Here is a 24,932-nt window from a genome sequence, read left to right as displayed (position 1 = left end):
CCTTGATACATATTTAGCACAAGAGTATAAATATAATGCATGAATACATTTTGAAGGTCTGGAATATTTTGAAATTTGGTAGCGTTAAATGTACTCTTAATGTAACAATCACCTGCAAAAATATTTCTTTGCTTTCAAGGTTAGCTAAAGGTTATTTTGGGGATTGAAGAAAAGTAGTTGATTTAATAGGATCTGTGAATCATAGCTTGCCTTTAAACATTGATAAGATTAAATAAATGTTTTGTTGTGAGGAATTAAGAGAATTAGTACTTTAAATTCATACATATTCTGTGTTGTTTAAATAATAAACACAGATGGCATTAATCTGTGTGCAGATGTGTAAAACATTTGCTTTTGGGTCTTTTATTTTTATTTATTTGTTAACAGAACAAAATGAAAATTGTTAAAAAGGATAAAATTAATTCATGTTTCAAACACGTTTAAACAACAGGTTCACTTTAATGTCTGCCTGATGGAGAAATTGTCACTTTTATTCTTGTTATTGTTAACTAATACATAAGAATGCATCCCAGGCCTGGTTAAGCGGCCATATAGGGATGGCTTTACCTTAACTGATCTAATACTGCAGAAATGTCAGTACAAACTGACCAACCGACCAAGCCCTTTCAGGAATGTGTGCTATCTTCCTTAAAAGGTATTACTTTCCAATGGTTAGGGCTGATCATTATAACCAATTAATCCTGTGTATACCACAGCCAAAAACGGGAATATGTTAGGCTCCTGCTAGAGATGCTACATGCATGCATCTGGTATGATTATCCGCCAAGCGATTGGAAAATGGGCAGGGAACTCCTTGGCGGAAGGAGTCTACACCCTGTTCCAAATTATTATGCAAATTCTATATAAGTGTCACAAAGATGAAATATTTTGTTTTTAAATTTAACTCATGGATGGCATTGTGTCTCAGGGCTCTGTTGATCACTGAAAACAATCTTGGACACCTGTGATAATTAGATTGGCCGGTGAGTCCAATTTAAGGAAAAACTACTAAAGGAGGGTGTTCCACATTATTAAGCAGAGCACCATTTTCAAGTAATATGGGGAAGAAAAAGGATCTCTCTGCTACCGAAAAGAGTGAAATAGTTCAATGCCTTGGGCGAGGTATGAAAACATTAGATATTTCACGAACACTTAAGCGTGATCATCGCACTATTAAGAGATTTGTGGCTGATTCAGAGCACAGACTGGTTCGTGCAGATAAAGACACATTAGGAAGATTTCTGCCAGATCCATGCATCAGATCAAGAGAGCAGCTGCTAAAATACCATTACATAGCAGCAAACAGATATTTGAAGCTGCTGGTGCCTCTGGAGTCCCACGGACATCAAGGTGTAGAGTCCTCCAGAGTCTTGCAACTGTGCATAAACCTTCTATTCGGCCACCACTAACCAATGCTCACAAGCAGAAACGGCTGCATTGGGCAGAAAAATACATGAAAACTAATTTTCAAACAGTCCTATTCACTGATGAGTACCGTGCAACCCTGGATGGTCCAGATGGATGGAGTAGTGGATGGTTGGTGGAAGGCCACCCTGTTCCAACAAGGCTGCGACGTCAGCAAGGCGGTGGGGGAGTTATGTTTTGGGCCGGAATCATGGGAACAGAGCTGGTCAGCCCCTTTAGGGTCCCCAAAGGTGTAAAGATGACCTCTGCAAAGTATGTGGAGTTTATGACTGACCACTTTCTTCCCTGGTACAGAAGGAAGAACTATGCTTTCTGTAATAACATCATCTTCATGTATGACAATGCACCATCTCATGCTGCAAAGAATACCTCTGCATCAATGGCTGCTATGGGGATAAAAAGGAGAGAAAGTCATGGTGTGGCCTCCATCCTCCCCTGACCTCAATCCTATTGAGAACCTTTGGAGCATCCTCAAGCAAAAGATCTATGAGGGTGGGAGGCAGTTTACATCCAAACAGCAGCTCTGGATGCAAGACTTGTGAAGCTGCTATCAAATAAGGGGTCCTGTGTTAAAACGTGACCTGTTAAAATGTTGTTAAAAGTTTGATTGAAATAGCTTTTGATTTCAGTAAGTATGCTGCAAACACAACAAATTACAATTTTCAGTTCTTTACAACCTAGAAAGTGTTTTGAAACTTACTGTGTGTAATAATTTGGAACAGTGCATTGTAAGTTTTTTATGTTTAAAAAAATTACTGTTATTAGGTGGTTTGTTCAATAAAATTTGAATTGTACTCTTAATAGTTGATAACATGAGAATTATGCTGACTGTTATTTACATCAATTATTTAGGTAAATTAGAAAAATATCATTTGCATAATAATTTGGAACAGGGTATATAGCTAACTTTCTTGTTATATTTTTCAGATTATACAATTCCATATTATTACATTTGTTATCTGTCAATTCATAATTATATGTTATACACAATTTGATTTTACCTGCAAGTGTTTGTGTGGTCTCTTTGCACATCCCGAAAAAAATCCAAAAACAAACTATCACGTACCTGTGATAAAACATGACTACCTCCATACATGCTTACTTTACCCTTGCTCTATCTTGAATCACTTTGTTGGCCAGCAAAAAAAAACTGGTTCTTCTGTGTATGGGATAGCATGTACTTTGTGACAAAGTTGGATCATTGAGTCACTAATCAACAAAGGAATTAACGTTTTTAGGCCTGTGTATGCTCCAATTTACCAGTTGGAATTTACAAAAGGTTAGCTCTCTTCAGTCATACTGTACATTTATATATAAGATCGCTATGTATTTCATTTTTAGGGGACACCTGCGCTCAAAGAAATATGCAAATTGAAAATATTGATCTTATCTTGAAATGTGAGTTAACTGGCCGATCCTGGCTTCAAAATCTTCTGATGCAAAAATGAATACCACAAAGTCCTAAGACAGCATTGAAGCCACAAAAATCAGCATGAATGTCAGGCAACCACTGTTTTCAAAGGGAGAGGTCAACAATGGTGGACTATATAGCTATCTTTCTCAGCATAGGTATGTTTCAAGTGATTGCTGAAATACTGATAATGTGAACATTATATATCATAAAAAAAGGTGTTTAAGTTGGACCTATCCACCAAGATGGCAAATACAGAATTTCAGGAAAAGGAAACAACATCTGTAGTTAGGACTTTTATTAAAAACTTCTTACCTTTCTCACACTATTAACTTCACACTGTTGAGTGGTAATCAGTAGCCATGGACAATTATTGCAGAAGAATAGGCTTGGTAAACAAGCATGTACCTTGATAAACAGGTATGTAGCTATAATATAAGTATAATCAGACGGCGCACCTAAATTAGACATACTGTATATTCTGTGCATATGTACTGGATAATTCCAAGGATTCAAAACATCTATACAGCAAATATCACACCATCTCAGTAGTTTACAACATAATTAACCATTATTAGAGTCCCAGATAGGGAAATAAGTGCCCGTGCTTGTGTTCCAAACTTAAATTGCTTCGCTTGTTCAGCTACTTGAAGGTGTTCCACAGAATATATGTCTTATTCAGGTGCGCGGTCTGATTATACTTATATTATTTTCTATATTGTGTTAGCATTGCACATTTTTTGGGGACTGCTGCAATAGTTTTATGTTGGGTTTGTACTAAATTGCAATGTACTGCACATCCACAAGCTCATGAACACTATTTTTTATTACGTATGTATCTATGACATCAATATTTCCAGCACATTATTTTTTGCTTGTGATTTCAAATCCTGCCTGAAAATGGATTAGTAAGGATAACATCCATATGTACCCACTTCTCCTTTTGGGTGTTATTTTTAAAGTCAATAATCTTACAAGCATTTATATATACACAGGTGCTATTCATTCTGATTTTGTAGAACTGTCCAGGTTTTAATGGTTTGATAAAATCAGGGCTTGTTTAACCATTTCCTGCCCAAAGGCAGTTACAGGCATCATCCCACTATAAAAATTTTTGAGCGGCGATGCTCTGTATTGTGAAAACAATCTTAGTGGCTACATAATCACTGGATCTAATGCCTTTCCAGGCTGTCCTATTCCACTCAGGAGCCCAATTCTGCCACCTTACCATTGAGATGACCAAGGACTGAAACCTCCCTGGACATCTCTATGGTCTAAGAAACCGGAAGCAATGAGGATTACGTTACTTCTGATTTCCCCAGGATGTAAACAAGCCATTACTGGCTTGTGAAAGCATCTCATCAAAACACTCCTATTTTGATCAGATGCTTGTAAAAGGGGACCTGGAGTCTAATAGACTTCAGATGTTTCAGTAAAGAGGACATGTCATTCCCCATGCTATCACAAGGGTGCATAAAATAAATAATGCTCATGCACAAAGGTGAATTCATATGCAAGGTTCCTCATGCATATGTATACAGTGTTTGTACCATGCATGTGATGTATTGCTGTGACATCAGAGCGAGATAAAAAATTCTGGCAGCAGACCTCCTGTGTAACTCTAAACTGGTAAAGGTAAAGGAATTTAAAGCATTCCCTATGAAGATTTTTAAGAATTGTAGTTTGGAGCCGTTCCATGGTGTACACAATTTTAAAGCATGGCATGTTATGTGTATTTACTCTGTGTAACATCATCTTTTATATTTTACTAAACAACTAGTATTACACTGTTTGTGTGCACTAAAATTCATTAAAGTATATTTTTTCCAGAAAATTTGCATCAAAAATAGCTGCAAATATTGTGCAATATAAAAAATTGCAACACCTGCCATTTTATGCTCTAAGGCCTTTCCTTAAAAATATATAATATTTAGGGGTTCTAAGTACTTTTTTTATTTTAAAAAATGATGATTTTCACATGTAGAAGAGAAATGTCATAATTAGCCCGGTAGGGAAGTAGTTAAAGTAAAAATTCTCACAAAAGAAGTATGGGGACAGTCATTGCAGTCTTGTGAGATGGCTTTTAATATGATCCACTGGCTTTATAATCTTCTTATTTACCAACACAAAACAAGTATGCAGATCAGGAAAGTCAGAGAAAATGTCTGCATACTTGTTCCAGGTCAATGACTCAAAGGATATCACTTACTAAAGCTTATGTATGCATTGTGATGCATGGATTGTGGGCAAACAACAAAATCATATAGTAACAGTATTTATTATGCACCCACAATGTGAGTGGATACATGCACAGATTAAAACATTAATTAGTGTATCGTGCTGTTGTTTCACCCAAGTAAACATGACAACTTCTGTTTTTGTATATTGTACTATAATGAAAATTATATGATGCATGAATGAAACAAAAGATTTTTTTTTTGTTTTGTGCTGCTCTATTTCAAGCTTTCTATCAACTAAAACAAATGATTCTTAAATAGTAACAAGCTTTCTTCAGAGAAGTTTTTGTTTCTTGCCATAGCAAATAAGTCAATGGAATTCTGTATGTGTGGCTGCTTTTCTACTATACCATAAAGATTGTTTGTAGTATATATGAATAAAAATATGTAATAAATTGCTGAAATTCTTGCAATATTGGTAGCAGACCAGAGCGTCAATGTTTTTTGTAACTGGAATTTTTCTTTAGGTTTTTCTTTTTTCTGTTTAAGATTTATTTTAATATGTGAGCTCATTACAAACTGTATTTGTGTATGCCAAGGTTCCCTAGCATATTATGTTGAGTACACGGAGTTACAGGCGCAACTATTAATCTGGTAGTCAATAAGTAATATTTTTCTCTTGACATAAAGGTCGGCTAATGATAGCAGACTAGATCAGTCATCTTTGATGAGGCATTAATAGCAATGAATCAAATGTGTCACTTGCATCTTTTTAGCATCATTATTTAATATTTTCTGTACAAAAATCTGACATTTATGGCAATATAATTTCATAGCTTCATAAATTAATATACAGCTTAAAAAATAAAACAATAATTCTTGTTTTCTCCTAAAACTGCTTTCAATGGTTCATATAATTGTATAAAACCCTAGCATAAATTAAATAAATATCACAGCATTTAACACATTATTATGGTCAATTCAAAAAAGCAGTATAATAAAATAATGTCTAAGGCTTAGGAAAAGTGAAAACATAACCAACAGTACATTTATACAATTCCAGGTTATTTCCACTTGTTATTCCTTTGTATTAAATACAAGCTCCAAAAACAAAAATCCTTTTATTGGAGGATATACTGCAACACATCCAGTTATGAACTACTTTACTGCTTATCACTAGTGATGAGTGAATATCATCTGTATGCCAGGTGCCCCCTTTTTTGACCAGTCAGGCTGTATGCTCAGAAAAGTGTATGGTAGGGATTTTGGGGGACCCCACTTTTTTCATGAGGTTCCCCCTTAAATCTATGCTAGACCTATCCTTTGAGGGTCTGTAATGGATTTTAAGACAGGCCCCATGCAAGAATTTTTTATTTTTTTTTAAAGATGCAGCCCACCAGGACACTTGCCATTAACATGGGTAAGGTACCTTGCTAGGGGTGATCCATATGGCAAAGCACCTTGTCTTTATGTTGGTGGGGAAAAGCAACTCAACAGCAACCTTGTACCAGGGGTTGTGGGTGTCTATAAGGTGGACTTACCAAACTCTGGAAGCCACACATTAAAAAAAAGGGGCCCTAGATCTTGGCTGGTCACCTCATTTGAATGAGTAGGGAGTACATACAAAGCAAACATTGTTGCACTATACTGTACCTTTAAATTCCTAAAACATACATAACATCCTTAAGTGCAAAAAATGTGTATAAAAATCCAAAACATCTAATATAACTAGTGATATTAAAGATTCTTCAAAGACCCTTTTGACTCCACCAATATATAAAATGCCTCCTAAAAATGCCTTGGAATGACTGAAAATCACCAGCAGAGATCAAAAGGATTCAGCTGCAGCCAATACCTCCAATCAGCATGTGTCAGGATTATTAAAAAAATAAACAAATAAAATAATAAAAACTTCATAGTGTAAAAAATGTTTTACATTTTTTAGCAACAAGGTGAGGTACTCACATTAATCAGCAGAGTATATGAGCAAAACAAACATCCCAGGCACTACTCACTGCAGCAGAATGATTACTTCAGCACAGGCTCCACCCTGACATGTCTCAGAAGACATTCTCAGGGAGCCAGGCCTTAAGGACATGAATCCTGCTATGGTTTAAGAGGGGAACTGTACCCTTGCTTCCCCTCTCTTCCCTTGCCAACTAAGCTGCATGCCTTAATTGGGGCCCAGAATAAATTTTGGAGGGACCCAACACCAATTTTATTTTTGTCTTTTTGCACCCTTATCAAAGATAGGAGTCTGATGTACATTTTTATGGGGACCACACGCTGATTTATTTTTGTTTGCTTTTTCTCCAGGGTATGAGATGTGGTATGGTTTAAAAACAGATATGTCATGGCGTCCCACCCAAAATCTATATCAAATCCTTATCAAGTCAGTCTGGCTGGCCAGAAAAGAGACAGGCAGTAAATGAGACCCAAACCCAAAGCTCATCCCTAGTTACTTAGTATAACATTGTGCATACTCTAAAATGATTGCATCACCAGCATATGACCAATTTTTTTCTAGGTATCACTGAAGTTTCCTGAAATCATTTAATTGATTTTCAAAGATTTAATTAAAAGTATTACATCCTGATTTAAAAATGTCTTCATTTGATTCTATACTCTATATATGAAGCTAATGGCTATGACATTTGAAGGCAATTTGGGTAATCAGATATCAATGCTAATGAAAAGTAAATTGAGCCTGTCTTCCATGCAGCTTAATTATAAATAATTAATAATTCTTTGCCTTTGAAGTGTGGTGTTAAAGCATCCTACACAGAAACAGTGTAGCTAGAAGAAATCAAAAAAGGTACATGAAGTTTTGTACACTTGTATTTAAAAAAAATGGGAATGACTGATATGTTAACATCCTCGTGACTACTTAAAATTCTATTTTAAGGCAAATTCCCACCTATTGATGTTACGTGTCATTTCAACCATAAAACATTTAAATTCATATTCTACCAGTTCACTTAAAAAAAACATTTAAACTGTTTAGTTCAAACAGTTTCACTTTCATTAGTATACAGTAACTTTATATCTATGTATGAAATAAGATACATTTTGCACTGTATGGCAATTATGCTAAAAAAGGACTATGAAGGTATAGGCCTATGAAGCCCTAAAAGCCTATATGTGAAATAACAAAATTTGAGCTATTGAGAACCACATGATGCAGTTTGTAAGCTTGAATAATAAACAGTCTGATACAAATGCAATGGATGCCCATTGAATCAGCATAGAATCTGGGAAAGAGAAATGCTAGAGTTTTACATTTGAAGAGACCTTGTCACATAAAAAAAAACCCTAATAGTAAAGCACATATCTGTAAAGAAGAGGAACAATTCTTACCTTTTGTGGTCACCCATGTCACTCACTGCTGCCCTGTTTCAGAGAACTAGACCCCCAAAGTTTTGGGGAAACAAACTTTCAGAAATATTGAACACTGTGGTCTTACAGGTTCTTTCTGCTGACCTCCGGATCACTGAAGGAAAGGGTAATGACATATCAGACAGAGGAACTAATGAGGGCTGCAGGAAACAATGGAAGTGGCAGATTCTTGGCAAAGTTTGGAGGAGCAGTTCTCTACACTGAAGCAACATTTAGCAATGGGGATGGCAGTTAAGGTACAGTAAGTATTCCGTCTCTTCTTTACACGTGTGTGCTTTGCGGTAAGAGTTTATATACCTGACAGGATCTTTTTTTAAAATATACAGACTTCTATAGCTTCCATAAAAGAAATATAAATACCAAAAAGACATTGTGATACAATGATTACCGTTTTATAAAATGGATCACTTATTTTGTTTTGATTTTTCAATATTATTTGTTACTTTCACATACTGAACTCCACCCAACACATTTTTAGAATGGATTACAATTATGGCATGGTTCACACTTTCCATTAGGACCATCAATGTATTCTTGCAGCAAGAATCTGCAGATTCCTGAGGCTGGAATCACAGGTGGTCATGAACAGTTACAGCTGGGACAGAAGATCGATCCTGAGTGCAATCTGTCCAGGGCCAATCAGCGGTCACTAAATACAGGTAACTACTGGATTTGCTGTTACATGTAAACAGTGGTGGATAGCCATGACTCTTTCCAGCTTAATTGCTTTGTACAAGTTTCCCAGCCTCAGCGGTTTGTAACCACCTGTGATTCCAGCCTCAAGAATCTACAGATTCTGACTGTAGGAGTCCTAATCAAAAAAGTGTGAATGAGGCCTACCAAAAGTAACTAACATTAGACTAATTTTGGTATACTGACATCATTCTTTTCACATCTGTCCATTTGTTAGTACATGCAGCATTCATTAATAGGATCACAGTATGGACTCTTTCATATCTAATCTACAATGAAACAAATATCTCTCACAATGTTGCTCAGTTTGTGCTTAGCTGTAGCCTATTATAAATCAAAGTATTAAAATGTTTTTGAATACAGAAAATAACCTAATGTTTCATGTCAAACAAAACATTAGTGACAATGTACAATTATTATGAATTGTAAGTGGTCTAGTATTGTATTGGGATTAGCACTGTTGCTAGGCCTAATCCTGCAGGCTATGATTAGGAATCAAGAAGGATTCAGTGAAGACTATTCTATGCTATTTTTAATTTGGTGAGCTACTGCAGAGCTGAATGACATTACTAAAGATGAATGCTTTGTCCATTGCTACCTATATTTATACATTAAACTAAATTAAAATAGATTCATCCATCTTATTTGTCTTGGTGACCATTGTCACAGACAGAAAGATGTGACCAAAACAAATAGCGATGGTAAATCCTCCAATGGCACATGTTTCAAGGACAACTGTCTAAGGGCTCATGGGCACATGGTTGCAAAATACGCTATATTCAGATCATTTTTGGATATCAATGCAGCTGTATGTTATGCTGTGCACCGTTCCATAATCTGGAACTGAATTCAGTTGCGTACAAAATTAGAAGAGTCTGCATCCATAGTCCTGCTGATGGACCATATTGTATGCTTTATGCCCAGGGGTGGACTGACAACTCATGGGGCCCCCGGGCAATAGTGGATCATGGGGCCCTGTGTCCTTGCCCAAACTCAAAAAAGCCTATGAAAAAAGGTACCGGGGCATCTCATGGGGCCCCCTACTGACCCCGGGCAGTGCCTGAGTTTCCAAATGGTCAGTCCGCCCGTTTATGCCTGTAAATGTTTGTGCAAATGTTCACTTGTGCAGCATTTAGCACAGATATACAGTACTGGCCCTAAATACAAAGGGCACTATGCAGCAGGGACAGCCTGTGTCCTAGTACCCAAGGATGATAGGTAGGATGAGCCTCCTGTGTCCTATAGATCAAGGGCACAAGTAGAAAAAAAACCCTGCATGCTAGCATTGAAGGCACTAGATAGCAAAAGCCATCCCCACTAGGTAGCAAGGCCATGTGTGTTCTAACAGTCAAGGACACTAGGCAGTAGTAGCTGCCTGTATCCTTGTAAACCAGAAAACCTGCATTCACATTTGCACTGTATGCATATAAAGATTTGCACAGATGTTACACATGTACAATGTATGGACAAGGCGTTATGAAGAATCTTCCTTATTAAAATCATACGTATGGCCCTATGCATGAGCCCTAAGCAAAAAAAAAAAAAATTCTACTTCATCCAAAACTAATAAGAAAAAAATGAACGGTTTACAAGGCAATCTAAAACCAAGTTGCCCTGGGTATTTACCATTTCTCCCTTTGTAAAACAGAAATGGGTCAGTATATGTAGATGTGCCCAGAGGCTACATTGGCCCTTATTTGTAAAAGTCTCTGAACAGAGTTAGATTCTTCATAGCAGCCTGTCGATTTGCAGGAAAAAAAAATAACTTTTTCTTTACAAAGTTTTATTAAAAAAGTGACTGCGAGCTCCTGCATTGGGAATGATTTTCTAAAGAGAAAATGTTAATTTAGCAAAGTGAATGTGCACTTAAAGTATATGATAAACCATCATTTCTCTTATTTGCTCTCTGGTCTGGTAAACAAACCATTTTGATCTGTTTTGTTCCCAAAATACATATTTATCCTTTCAGAAATCTTGTCAGCCTCTGCTGACTGTCATCAGTTACCACTCTTCCCAATTGTCACTGTAGACTCCAAATGCATCCAGCCTTTATTATGGAAAGAAGGAGGGAGGGGGGTTGTTCTGTAGTCTGATAGAGTGACAACACTGCTCCTCTATATGCATAGCACCATGACTGAGTGTTGTCACTTTATGCAAAGAAGTGTAGTAATAGGTCATAAGATAAAAATAAAGAAAAAAAAAGTCTTAAAAAGACAATGAATGCAACCAAACCATCAAATGACTGGTAAGCTGCAACAAGTTACATTTTTTTAATTTGGGTTTAGACATGATTTAGGTTGGGTTTAACAGCCACAACTCCTAACTGTGATTCTCCTAGTAATTCACACTGCTATGGGCCACAGAGAAGTTACATGTGAACAATTATTTTTCAGTGTAATCACCGAGTAAACCATAAAATATAAGCTATAAATACATACACTATAGAATGTCTAGATATTAACATTTTAAAAAAGGATATTAAAATAATGTTTCCCTTTAGGAAGAGTTTACATTTGTTCACTTATCGTCTATATGTTATAGCGTTAAAGGACACTAAACTATCTATATAAATTACATTATATTATAAATTTATTTTAAACTAAATTATATAGTGTGTATTCCTAAGGCAAAAAAATAATTTCTGTTGCTCTCAACCTCTTCCAAATCTGCAACATCCATTTTTCTGTAATGGAGCTTTTTGTTAGAGGGAGGCTACACTTGTTCTCCTTGGTCACACTGTGTGTAGAAATGTAAACACCCTCTCATTCCAGTTTCTGAGATGAACTAGGGACTGTGGACAATAGGAATTGTCCATAATCCTTAGTCCATTTTGGGAACAAGCAAGAAAGGGTGGCAACATGACTGCAACCAGCTCACGGAGCTCATGGGGGACATTACAAAGAGGAAGAAATACACAGAAGGAAAACATTTCATGATAAACAGATTACAGGGCCATCAAGTATGAATTATTTTTGAAGAATAGGGATATCGTTTAGTGTCACTTTAAGAAAAAAATGAGTTATGCATATCCAGCAAATATTAGAGTCCTGGACAATTCAGCTAGTTAAATTACTATATCTAGCAATTTCCCTTAAGCCAGATATTGTTCTGGTCATTTCAGCAATTTGTCAGCATTTGTGTCAGCAGCCTCAGGACAAAAACTGTACGTAAATGCCATTAATACCGACAAACAATGAAGCATGTTGTTGTGTTTGAAAGGGTTACAGAATACAGTAGTGTGTTTTGCTGACCTTGGATTGTGTATCTTTATTTCTTCCCAGGGGAAAAAGGTTCTTATGCCCATTTATGCAATTTAATGTGTTGCAAATATTGCATTTATTTAAATCATGCAATGTCCCAAGAAGCTATTCAAATGAAGTATGATTAAACCTGGAGAAATCTAGCTTTAGAAATACTTTCGTTAGATTTCCCAATGGACCTGTAGCAGTATTATGTAGCATTATGGTGTATGAAGTAGAAACTTGGGGCCTAGCAGAAAAAGATAAGAAAAGAAACGATCAAGGCTAATAAGACAAACAAACACATATTAACTCTGTTCATCAGTATACCTTTATCCTGTAGCAAATAAAGCACATTTAGAAACTTAAAGCAGACCTTTCAATGATGTTCAGACGTCAGAGTGGGGCCCACAGTATGTTTACGAGCCAGACATTATAAAAGCTATCTGCACTACATCCAGACCAGTGATCACAGCACTTAGCAAAGAGACATCTTCCAACACCAATTTTCTTTTGCAAATCTGAGATATTCTGTGAATGAATGCCAAAAGCTGCAAATTAGGGATGAACTGAATGTATCTGGGTTACATTTGAAACATTCCCGGGGTTTGCTTCAAGGCGGGTTCACAGAAAATAATTAAAAGTTTGGGAATGACTCTGAACCCTATTGAAGCCCATGGCAGCAGAAAGTAAAAAAATAGTTATTGAATTTTTCTATGCCAATAGGTAAGGGACTGTCAAACCAGTGCCTTGAAGAGGCTGGACACTGCCCTGGAGAACATGTACAAAAGCAAAAAAAAAAAAACAGTTTGGCAGGGAGCAGCAATTTTATAGAGAAGAAAATACTCACTTCATCATTTCACCAATGCAGCAGTTAAATCCCTCACTGGCTACTGTCATCTCCTCCCCAGCTCTGGGCTCTGGGTTTATGACCTCTTGATTGAATCGTGGCAGAACAATGTCATCCCACACCCCACACATGTGCAAGGAAGTTCGCCAGTCCGGATCAGCTCGGTGTGCATTCAATAGAAGAGTAGGCCATAAAAGGTTTTGTTATTTAAGAAAGGACATTGCATGTCTCTTTTACAATAAAGAGCTATTTTCAGTTTTTTATAATATGCTTGTAGTTCTGGCTTTTATAATGTTTTAATCCTTTCACAGCCAGAGCGGCTTTTGCATTTTTTACACACATACTGTATTTCAAAATTCATTTTGGGACTAAAGATTATGTAAAACCCCCAAAACATTAGATATCTTCTGAAAGAAGACATCCTAAAAAATAAAATAGTGGAAGTTCCAGTTATTTATGCCACACAGTTTTAGTACAATAGTTTATGAAATGCTAAATTTCAGTAAAAAATGCACTAACTTTTAGGGCATGTGAACTCACTTTGATACCTAATTTTGTGTATGATATAAAAGAAGAGATTGTGCCAAGTAAATAGATACTCAATATGTAATATCAAAGCCAACAGTCGGCTTTTCAGATTTACACACATTCCCAGCAGTTCCACACGGAGTGTGTATAAAACCTCTTTTCCACAACCAATGTACTACATACATTGGTGGCAGTAAAGGGGTTAATGGCATCATTAACAACACAAAGTTCATTTAAATAGCATGTCTGTGGGATTCCCTTATCCTACTTGAAGTAGGTAGGTGAAGTGGAACATCTGTAAAATGTATACAACCTATTACAAAACTGACATTTAAAAAAAAAATGCAATTTAAGTTGCCAGCACTTAGTCTATACCAGGCCCTTATCCTAGGGTCTGAAGAAGATATTATTGGGGATCCTCACATACAAAAAATGTGCAAGGGTCCCCTAAAAATACATACTAGGCTCTTGTTCTTGATGTGAGTCTGGTACTGATGTCAAAGGGGCGCCATACAAAAAAACAGCATGGGGTCCCTGAAAATTCCATACCAGACCTGAAAGGTCTACACCCCAATCTATACAAGACCACATGCCCTCAATGTGGAGGGGAAACTTGCTGGTCTGAAAAGGGCATATTGGAATTTGAAGCCCCTTTAATAATTAAGGAATGTCCAGATACCACCCTCCATGTGATTGTGTATGAGTACATATCAATGACTCTCATGGTGCCCAAAATATGGCCACTATTTTAACCCCTTTGTTTATATAACAAGGGATTCATGGCCAGTAAATTAATGGGACTTGGTGATGTAACAGCTTGCTAAAGACTCATAGGATGCTGGCACCCTCCACTTCCTTATCATACCGGTCATATGTAGTAGCAGCAGAAATACTACTACTGTATAAAACATTAATCTTTTCCCGAATGCTCTAAAAGACCAGTGTTCGAACAAAATGTCTAAACAGCCAAAGTTCAGTCTGAACTTGGGTTCAGATCAAACCCTGAGCTCATCCCTACTTCAAAGGAAGCTGATACTAGAAGATGTGTAAACCTCTGTCATAGAAAACCATGTTCCTTATATGTACACATTATTATTGACACCTATTTCACCATGGCACAATTTTTATGTTACACTTTCTCTCTTTAGTCCACACAAATCTGTCCCTGCCATGAAACCATGAAAAAGCTAGTCGACTGTGCTTGCCCCAAGGCTAATGTTTCCCAGTCCCCCCATTTTGCTTACTTTTAGCTCTCCTTACCTTTGTTTTCCAACACATGCTGCACAGTGGTAACAGTTAAAGCTAACCTTTGAGCAGACTCCCTTTCAATAAACTCCACTCCACCCCCTACCCCCACTAATTGCTATGTAAAATTCCTAATGAAAATGCTCATCTTAACCTGTTGGCGCCTGCAGCAAGCAAATGTGATGCCTCCTAGTGTCTGGGCCTTGATGCCGAGCGGCTGCACATTTGCATGCAATTAAGAAAAGCATATGTGCTCTAAGAGCACGTGCCCTGCGTGCTCCCAGCACACGTCTGGTACTCATGGAAAGGTCCCGATCTCCTCTTGCGATCGGGACCTTTCCAGATCATGTGACCACCATGACAGCAAATCACAGCAGTCACATGTCCCTAAAACCCCGCCCCCTGACTTATGAAACCCTTAAAGGGCCAGGAGGCGCCGGTGCCAAGGGGTTAATCCATGGTTACATTATATTCTGGTCCTGAATCTTTAATTTTCTTGCTAGAGAGAATAGTCCTTTAGGTGTCCACATCACTGCCTGGTTGATGTGAAACTTTGTCTCCAGCTGTAAGGTCTTTTGAAAACTGCAGCTGCTGGCGACAGCCAGAAAAAGGAATTGGTTGTAGATCTCCTAAGAGTGACACTGGTGAGGGACGCAGACAGTGGGAGTAGAGTATAAAAGCACTTCAACAAGTGTTTTCTCAAAAAGAAAAAATACCTGCTAGAGAGCTGAAAGGGGGTCAGAGGGGACTATGGGAGAGGGATAAGCCTTGTCTGGAAATTGTATTTAAGTGAAGTGGTGTGGTGTGGTACTGACATGCAGAGAAGATGAAAAACCTTACAGGGTGGTTCCACAACACTGATGGAATAGGATAGAACCCAGGTTGGGAATCCACCAAACAAAAGCTGTCATGGCAAAGACATCACCAGATAATTCGAACTTCTTCCAAGCACTATGCTTTTTTTATATACTTCAATATATGACTGAAAGCATGAACACGTTCACAGAACAAGTTAGATATGGGTGAATTGTTGCTGAATTATTTTCCCTTGCACGATTGGGTATTTGAAGTGAACATACACTACACTAAGTGGTTTATGTTTAAATGTTTTCGAACAATTTTCTCCTAAGATTCACAGATATTTCCAATTGAATTGAAAATGTTGGAGTCTTTGGAAAATGCTATGGGGATTTTGTGTGAAAACATTTACAATCACAACCCTTAGTGGATATACAATTGTGAACTTTCATGTGAACATGCCATCCAGTACAAAGTATTGAAGACAGAGACAGCCAGGTAACCAACATTTTGAGCAGAAGGTGAGTACTGGCAACGTTTCATTTTTCTTTAGTAAAAGGACAGTTTACAGATATTTTTTGTGAACGGGTCTTCAGGACAACAACTTTCAAATTAAACCTTTTGTCATGTCATCTTTTATGACAAGAATATGAAACTTCACAATTTATTTGTGCAAATGCGTGTTCATTTGTCATCTACTATATTTGTCATTTATTTAAAAATGTTTAAAGCTAAACAAACACGTTTTCTAATTAGTATGATGGGATTAACCTCTTCATTGCAACTGCCTCATTTGCAATACATAGTTAATTGCTCAGCAAAGTAAATCTCATGATATTAAAATATTGAAATGCTTGTTGAATTTGGTTAAACCCTGAGTCAACTCCCCAGGCTGACAATCAAAGTAAAATAGCATGCTTAGAAGTTTCATATTTTTTCCCAGTTCAAAACGTTTTCCTATTCAAACTCCTAGGGTTGTATGTATCAAAGTTTTCTTATTAGGAACTAGAGTTACTATCTCAGACACCAATCAGCATCAGTCCTGCCGTAAAGGTTTGAGCCTGATTGGTGGTTGAGAGGAAATAACTCAATCTCAGTAACAGTATTTTGATGCATTAAAGTATACATCTGGGTAAAAAACAAACATTCAGTACATCTCTGCAATACATGACAAAACTGCATTTGTTGCACTGAAAACCCAAGCAGTATTGTCATCCCTGCCTGAGTTCTATGGAGCTATGGATATGAGAAAAGGTGTTCTATAACCCAGAAGGAAAGAACATGTATTGCAAATATGTACTAAATATGTTTTTTTGTTTGTTTGTTTTTATTTTGATCAGACATTCACTTAAGGCAAGTAAATTTACTTCACACATTCAACAAAGAATGTGCCTTGGGCATAAATAATTAAAAACATGGATGTGTTGATAATCAGTTTATAGCATGATCTATATAGTATGAGGCCCAAGGCAAGGCAGCCAACCGCTAGGGATAAGATAGTTCACTCTAAACCTAGCTTTTGTTGCCCGCCCAGCATCTTGTTGGTGAGAGCCAAGTAACATATATAAAACTGGTATTTCTACAGGTTCTATATATGATAACTTTCTGTTATCACTGGTTCCTAAGGACGTTCTTAGTAAATGCAGAGTTGTTAACATTAGGGTCATTGCAAAAGGACAAATATGTTCTGTACCCGGAGGATAGGGAATATGAATGTCTCATACATAAAGTTTTTCTTACAGTAAAAGCTATGAAAATCTGGAATAGTCAACCACAGGAGACAGTTATTACCAATATATTAGATTGCTTTAAAATAGAGCAGAAATGTTTATTATTGCAAAATGGACATATTCCAAACAGCTATGAATATGTATAAGAGATGGCACTGTACATTCTTGATCCAAGGAGTATCCAATGGCCTCTGAGAATTAAAAAAAAAATTATATATATATATATATATATATATATATATATATATATATATATATATAACTACTTTATATGCAGGGATTGCGCTTCTCTCAGTTACCTGTGGGTTCAAGGTTCTGTGCATAATTACTATTACTGGATATCATATAAAAATGTAGATGTAAATGATTTTTAATCTTTAACCACTTCAATACTTGACATGTTTACCCCCTTCCTGTTCTTCATAAATTTAGGCCAAGATGTATTCTGCTACATTTCCTTGGTGAAAATAACCCAAATCAGTATTTATTATTTAGTCTGCAGGAAAGTTTTAGAGTTCACAAACTATGGGATATATATTAAAATCTATAATCCTGAAGTACTGAGGGCCAATCTAATTTCTTGAGACTCAAAAATGTCAGGACAGAACAGATATCCCCCAATTTACCCCTTTTTGCAAAGCAGACAGTCCAAGGTATTCATTAACCACTTGCCCTCCTGAGGATTTACCCCCTTCCTGACCAGGTCATTTTTTGAGTTGCTGGGTTACTTTGACAATTGTGCGGTCATGCAATGCTGCACCCAAATTAAATTTACATCCTTTTTTCCCACGAACTGAGCTTTCTTTTGGTGGTATTTGATCACCTGTGCATTATTAATTTTTGTGTGCTATAGAAAAAAAAAAAAAAGACAATTGTGAGAAAAAAAAACATGTACAAAATCAAATTTCATCATAAATTTAGGCCAACATTTACTCTGTTACATGTCTGCTACAAAAAAAATCCCAAAACATGTAAATTAAATGGTTTACATTAAAGTTATAGTGTTTAAAAATGATGATACAGATACTGGAATTTTTTATTTTTTTTTATTAGTAATGGTGGTAATTAGTGACTTATAGAGGGAGTGCAGTGGGCATTCTGACACTGGGGGGGGAACTGATTTGGTGTCACCGACATCCCCAGTGACACCAATACAGTGATCAGTGCTAAAAAAAAAAAAAGCACCGACACTGTACTAATAGGAAGGGGCAGGAAGGGGTTAAAATGATGGGCAATCAAAGGGTTAACTGTGTGCTGGGAGTGTTTTACTGGGGAGCGGTGTGTTGGTGCTTTACTGTAAGCACACTGCTCTGGATGGCTATGCCTGATCCGAAAGGGAGGAAGACTGTTAGTAAACAAAGCAGTCCTCCTCATCAGAGATGCTCGGTAATCGGATGCCGGCCGGGACCCGATGACGTGCAGTCGCCGCCGCGAATGGTGGTGCGAGCCGCATGCACCCCCTACCCAGAAATGCGAAATCACGTATATCTCTATATCTATCAATTTTGCACACCCCTGTCACCCTGTAACAGTATATCTGCTATACGACGGCGGGGAAGCGGTTAAGAGGCGTGGTGATAATTTTTTGGAAAATGAAGAAATTAAAAAAAGTCCCAATTTTTTTTTTTTTTTTTTACACATGAAAGGAAGCCATCTATTGTTTACAATTTTCCACTTGCCCAATCACAGCAGGTCACATGGTACTGGCAATGGGCTGCTACAGAGATTTGTCATTGGCCAAAGTACACAGCCGATAACAGATCTCACCACATCAGGGCCCCACAAGGACATCATATGATGCCCACCCGGATCGAGTCCCGCTCGGCCATCATTCTGCTATTGGCTAAGTGGGAACAGGGTAAAATAGACATTTTGCGCCCACAATTTTCAGGGTATATAGGCCTTGCAGCTAGGGGTCTATTTCTAAAACATTAATTGGACAAAAGTCACAAGCATTTATCCAGGTTGCACAAAATTCCCCATCATTTTCACGAATACTATGACTTGATATGATTGCCAACTCCATCTAGTGAAAAAAAATGAGGTATATTTTCTAAAATGAGTTATTTCAGAAAAATGTAACATATGTATAAATGGTGATCATGTCTCCTCTTCTCAAGGATGTACATAATGGATATATCAGCATTACCTCTCTTACTATGTGATCCAGTTTCAAATGTAAATGTGTTGAATACTTTCTTTTTATAAGTTATAATTTGACAGTTTACTTTACCAAGGTTAAAAAAAGAAAGTGATAAAAAACACGGATAACAAAATCTGAAATTGCAGAAAATAGCAATAAATGGCTGAGATTTAGTAGCTAAGTGATGTTGAAACTTGAAAATGCAATCCTTTAAGAACATTTTCTTTCTATTTTAGTAAATGTCACTATATAGTAAAAACCACTTCAGGAAAAAAAAATGTTTAATTTGGCTGAAATGTAAAAGAAAAAAAAAAAACCACAGAAATGAGCAGTGATTTAGGAGGATTTATAAACTGAGACTGGAATTTTTTTTTTTGTTTTAACATAGGTGAGCGGGCAAAAGAATATGCAATCTTGACTAAATAAAAGTCCTGAGTGTAGAATTGTGTTTTGGAAGCATGAACCATACCAGCTTTATCTCTACAGAAATGTTAGTCAACAATTTGACTTTTAACATACTGATGATCCATACTACTGAAAGGGAACAGAATCTTATAGAAGCTTCTCTAGCTGCACATTTGTATTGCTAAATGTGTACTTGTAAGAGTTTGGAGAGAAGTATATAATCATTTCTGATATGATGCAATCACATGGTCATCATAAATACCATGCATAAATTGTAATTCAAGTTCATGACATTTAACCACTTCGCGTCTGGCCCATGTATATAAAACGGCCAGACAGGAGCAGTGCAGGGGCGGGTGGTCATTTATAAATGGTGTCCCCGCTCCCTGCTTGTCCGCGCTCCCTGGGAGCGCGCAGCACTGCAATCTGGTGCCCGCTGTGTCTCCGGACACCAATCATTGTACGGGACCTCTGTGTGAGGCCCCGATCATGTGATCACTGATTGGCCAATCAGTGATCGCATGAAGAGTAGTAGGCAAAATGTCACTTCTGACATCATTGCCTACTACATGTGAAATCTGTGAATGATCACAGAGGTCACATGGCACAAGGCTATTCACAACAGCCTTGTACCATGTGACAAGCTGTTACCAATCACAGCTCACACAGTATTTCTCAAGAGAGAGAGAAGGAGAAACGATTGCTTTTGATCAGTGTAAAAAAAAAAAAAAAAAATCTTCATCACCCCTACAAGTAGTACAGTGTCACTACGGTGACACTGTACTGCTAGGGTGACAGTATGTAAAAAAAAACAAAAACACACAAATATAAATAAAATAAAAATGTAAAAAATTTTAGAAAAATTATAATTTTTAGAATTATAAACTAATTTGGGTTTTTTTTTTAATAAAAAGATAACTGAATACATTTTGGCCAAGATTAATGAAGAAAGATTTATTTGCAAAATTTTATAAGAAAAACACTTTTTCAACATTTTTGGACTTTCATTTATATAGTAAAAGAAAATAAAAATCCCAGTGGTGAATAAACACCACCAAAATAAAGTTTTATCTGTCTCAAAATAGCACTGATAGCACTGAAAGCTGAAAATTGGCCTGGTCAGGAAGGGGAAAAAAGTGTCCGGACTTGAATTGGTTAATAAAAAATGAAAAATGCCATATATGTTGCAGTCTGTCACTAGCATTAACACAGCAGTTTAGGCTTTCTAAATTACCCCTGTACAACAGTGTTGATCTGGCCAGTAGAAACCTTATTTTTACACTTCTCTAACTTGCCAAACTATCCAGAAAGGGCTTTCAGTTATAGGGGCTGGCACACGAAACATACCACTGACAGGGGTGCTTACAACAATCAGCAGTTTTATATGACTTTCAAGGGACTCTAAAAAACAAAAACTTTTATATGACAGACTGTAGCATATATTCCATCTTTTGCCAATAATTCCACTTTAACTGAAAATGTATCATGCCATTTCAAATTAAAGTTTATTGAATTTCAAACAAAACCTGTTAAGCCAGAGTTAGCATGCTAGAGTTCATTCAACCTTGCATTTGAATTTTTTTTTTAATCCGTTGGTATTTTGTAGTTCCGATTTTCTGCTCTTTTCTACCTCTGTTAACATACATTTACAATTTGCATTTACAAATATTCTGCTTTTGAAAAAAAAAAAAAAATCAGAAGGGAACTTTCTAATTAGAAAATAATAATAAATACAATTCCAATTAGTGCCAATTTGTTAGTTTTCAAGTGTGAATTCCATTCACAATTTTGTGAACTGGTATATGGTCCCCTTACCAGTACATCTCCTAGCTGCCATTTACGAGAAAACTATCCCACAGTCTGGGTCTCCTCCTTTCATTCCTTGATCTCTGGTCACCTTGCAAAATACCATATAGTAAAAAAAAGGCACTGATTTCCATGACAATATACTCATTGTATTTTTTTTTTCTTGCCCCATTTTTAAGTCATATGCTTCTACTTCATGTGCATTTTAATGGTTTTGCATTCATAAATAAAGGTTGGTAAACGGATTACATATTCGTAAAAAAATAAAATAAAATAAAATGTATTCCCTGATCTACCCCCAAAGTTGAATGGAGATGAAAAACAATTGTGCTAATTTGCTGCTGTGCTTTTAAGGTGGTTATTGTTTCCAGTGCACAGGGTTAGTGTACACTTTATATTGGGATTGTATTTCTATGGGTTTTTAAGTGTTTGGAAAGTTTTAAATACATGATGTTTTTTAATATTTTTTTCAAGTGATATTGACCAAGAAGGAGTGAATTGGTGTGAGAGAAGTTCCATGGTATATCCAAGGTGGAAGAAGCTGTGTATACATTTTTAGGAAGCTATGGAGAGATATAGCCAAAATTAAAGGGCAAGGTGCAATATGACCCATTTCCACCATAGGTCATTTTTTTGAAGGTGAGCAGATGCAGTGCTTGGTGTTGGCATTCACAGAGGTGATAAATCATAAACGATAAGTATGCTGATGCTGGAGTGCACTCATTTGCGTTTATTTGGAACTTATTTGCATGCTATAAAAAAAATTGTACTTCTATTTTGGGATTGTATAAATGCATAGCTTAAATAACAAGTACATGTATATGATAAAATAGAGGACACGTTCTACATTCATTTACTGTATGCTGTTTATATTTTTCTGATTGTATATATATTTTTGTACTGCACTTTATATGGTATATGATTGCATACATGCTCCCATCCTCTGGAATTCCCTGCCCCAATAGCAGATCATCCCCTGCAGTTATCACCTTTTGTACCACCCCCCGCTTCCTTTAGATTGTAAACTCCACAAATGTATTGTAATTGTACTGCCCCCCTTTATATTGTAAAGCACTGCACAATCTATTTGCGCTATATAAATCCAGTATAATAATAATTGTACGCCAGAAAAAAATCCTGTTTTGCTTTAAATTACACACACGATTGGGTTTTCAAAGTAAATATTGGTTTACCATATTTACTGTCATTCACTCTGCATAGTGAACACAGTTTGAAAGTGAACATTAATTTTAAGTGAATATCACCTGTTTAGTAAATTAACTGCAATGCATATCTCCATAAATATTTTTGTGTTAATAAGTTCTCAGTCTATTATCCAAAGCAAATCAACTTGCCTTCCCAGGAGGTGGTCTTAGGTGTTTAGCTGAAGGATCTCACTAGCAGAGATTAGACTTGGCTTGATTTTTCAAGTATTGCATATCAATTTAAAAAATTATTCCTGTAATCATTTGATTTTCTTTTTGGTTTTCACTTATCATTTTGCAGTTATTGACATTATAGCACAGTGGAAAATGTAGCACAGATAATATAAAGGATGTGCCAGCATGAAAATGACCTTTTAGCATGATCTAAACTATACAATCATTTAATAATTATAGAAGCAAATGCTGCTTTTTTAAGGTGCACCTATTCTTGATGTATTTTTACATAGGGATATAACCAAATAAAACCTTCCAGATGAGGTTAATGAAAAAATAATCAACTAGGGAACATTGCTGTCAGCGTTTAAAATGCCAGTGGCGTTAAATATGTGATGAACTACACAATCTACTGCAGAGCAGATGGGTTTGCAATTAATACATTTAAAAGCATTCAAAAAGTAAAAGTACTGCAAATCAAAACGATATAAATTATTTGTATAAATATTTTGGCCTTCAATAAACCATTTTTGGTAAAACACATTTTACATTCTATTTTTAGAGCATCTAAACATATTACATATAATGCAAGAGACACCTTTAGTAAACACCGGAGATAAGTGGTTGTTAAAGTAAATCTTAATTCCCTTTTATGTATGTTGTGGAGTCAAATGCCTACACTGGGGGAATTTGCTAAAGGTGAAGAGCAGTAAAGTGAGCCTAAGATGGCATCACAAATCCAATCATGTGCATGAGGAGTTCCTATTTATTTAAATATGCTTCCACTTTACATTAGTTAATTTAAGCATATTTCAATTTTAGTAAATTGTCCCACATATGTAGCTTAACCCTTTAGCTTCAGAAATAATTTCTCCACTTTCACACACACATGGTAAAACCATGAGACCATGAAGAATAAAATGGTCATATTTCCAGTTTTGTATGTCACACAATTAGCACAAATGTTGATTAATCTCATATTTGTTGTTTAACTACTTGCCTACCAGGCACTTATACCCCCTTCCTTACCAGGCCAATTTTCAGCTTTCAGCGCTGCCGCACTTTGATTGACAATTGCGCGGTCATGCAACATTGTACCCATATGAAATTTTGATCATTTTTTTCTCACAAATAGAGCTTTCTTTTGGTGGTATTTAATCGCCACTGGGCACTTTACTTTTTGCGCTATAAATTAAAAAAAGTGCAAAAAATTTGAAAAAAAAAAAGTTTATTTGTTTCTTTTATAAAATTTTTCAAACAGGTATTTTTTCTCCTTCACTGATTTGCGTTGATGAGGCGGCACTGATGGGCACTGATAGGCGGCACTGATGGGCACTGATAGGCAGCACTAAAGGGCACTGATAGGCAGCACTAAAGGGCACTGATAGGCAGTACTAATGAGGTGGCACGGATAGGCGGCACTGATAGACAGCACTAATTAGGGGTCACGGATAGGCGGCACTGATAGGCGGCACCGATAGGTGACACTGATGATGGGTACTGATAGACGGCACTGACTGGCATCACTTCTGGGCACTGACTGGCGGCACTGACTGGCACAACCCCTGGGCACTGACTGGTGGCACTGACTGGCAGCACTGCTGGGCTGCACTGGTGGGTGGCACTGGTGGGCAGCACTGGTGGGTGGGCACAGGTGGGTGGCACTGGTGGGCACAGGTGGGTGGCACTGCTGGGCACATGTAGGTG

The 24,932-nt window shown here is 36.8% G+C and overlaps 1 protein-coding gene across 1 annotated transcript in view; it reads right to left on the bottom strand.

Annotated features, from left to right (window-relative positions):
* Positions 1 to 24,932, bottom strand: part of CSMD1 (CUB and Sushi multiple domains 1) — a 2,075,474-nt gene that overhangs the window by 1,752,731 nt on the left and 297,811 nt on the right. The gene's annotated exons all lie outside the window — the stretch shown is intronic.

The sequence above is a fragment of the Staurois parvus genome, unplaced genomic scaffold (genome assembly GCF_062004578.1).
Source record: "Staurois parvus isolate SC_StPar_1 unplaced genomic scaffold, SC_StPar_1.0 ptg000226l, whole genome shotgun sequence".
NCBI lineage: Eukaryota > Metazoa > Chordata > Amphibia > Anura > Ranidae > Staurois > Staurois parvus.
The sequence above is the reverse complement of the archived record's forward strand: the minus strand, read 5'-3'. Positions and strand labels throughout refer to the sequence as shown.